Genomic DNA, 1,479 nt, shown 5'->3' with positions numbered 1-1,479 from the left:
CCATTTACCGCCATACGCACGATGAAGCAGCTGGCTAGTGACGAAGGGGATCGCTACCCTTTAGCTGTAGATGTGATCAATCGACAGATGTATGTAGACGACATTTTGTCTGGGGGGAATTCTCTTGAAGAAGCGATGAAGGTTCAGGAACAAGTAACGGGTATCATGCGAAGTGGCACATTCGAGCTTCGTAAGTGGCACATTCGAGCTTCGTAAGTGGGCAGCGAATCATCCAAGCTTGTTGAAGGGGATCCCAGTCGAATATCGCGCATTTAATAGTTTACGTCAAATGACCGACAACTCTTCGATTAAGACACTGGGAATATATTGGGATTCAGGTAACGACACCTTTTATTTTAAGCTAAATTTTGAAATCTTAAGCACGGTTCCGACTAAGCGTATTGTTCTTTCTACAATTGCTCGCCTTTTCGACCCACTTGGGTGGCTTAATCCCATAATTATACAAGGAAAGATAATTATGCAACAATTGTGGGCACTTAAGCTAAACTGGGATACACCCATTCCACAAAATTTGCAAAATTCTTGGAATCAATTTGTTACGGAGTTGCCTTCGCTATCTAAGATACAACTGCCTCGATTGTTAAAGACAAACAACAGGATGGGTTTTCATGAGCTTCATATATTCTGCGATGCTTCACTCAGTGCATACTCAGCAGCAGCTTACCTGAGAGTTAAAACGGAAGAGGATCAATGGCATACCGCTCTGATTATAGCAAAATGCATGGTGGTACCTATTAAAGTTAAATTAACTATACCACGCCTAGAACTGTGCGGAGCGGTGCTCGGGGCAAAAATTTTTAAATTTTTGAAGCAAAATTTGAGCTTATGCTTTAGCGAGTCACAACTTTTCTTCTGGGCAGACTCCATGATCGTTTTATCGTGGATCAAGGGTGACACTAATCGTTGGAAGACTTTTGTTTCCAATCGGATAACCAAAATTTTGGAAGTTTCGATGGCTTCACAGTGGCGGCACTTAGCTTCAGAAGACAACCCAGCGGACTGTTCAAGTCGGGGTCTAAGTTCCTCAAAACTCGCAAGGTGCCAACTCTGGTGGTCAGGCCCGCCGTGGCTCAACCTTCCTACTTCGATGTGGCCATGCCCAGCAGGTCGTACAATGCCGAACACCGAGTCTGTTGAGGTTGAGAGGAAACGCGTGACCACTAACTTGTGTAACATTACAATTGAAGGAAGACACTTGTCTGCCATCTTTGAGCGTGTTTCATCCCTTTCAACTCTGGTACGTTCATTTGCATACTGTCAACGTTTCATTTTTAACTGCCAAAGACCAATAGAAGAACGCCGTTTTGATAGCTTGCGAGTTGAGGAACTCAATATGAGCATTATCAGCATCGTTCGAGCAGTGCAGCAAGAAGTTTTTACACGCGATTGGACTTCACTTTCACAAGGGAAGTCTCTACCTGAAAAAAGCACCTTGGCGTCACTTAATCCCTTTTTTTG

At 43.8% G+C, this 1,479-nt stretch overlaps 1 protein-coding gene across 1 annotated transcript in view; it reads left to right on the top strand.

The window, feature by feature from the left end:
* LOC108360949 (retinoblastoma family protein-like) overlaps window positions 1–1,479 on the top strand; it is a gene marked incomplete at its 3' end in the record, with an annotated part of 181,979 nt that overhangs the window by 70,773 nt on the left and 109,727 nt on the right. The window lies entirely within an intron of this gene.

This window comes from Rhagoletis zephyria, unplaced genomic scaffold (genome assembly GCF_001687245.7).
Source record: "Rhagoletis zephyria isolate East Lansing unplaced genomic scaffold, Rhagoletis_zephyria_1.1 Rzeph_scaffold_00662, whole genome shotgun sequence".
NCBI lineage: Eukaryota > Metazoa > Arthropoda > Insecta > Diptera > Tephritidae > Rhagoletis > Rhagoletis zephyria.
Note: the sequence above shows the minus strand (reverse complement) of the source record. Positions and strands in the feature narration are given on the sequence as shown.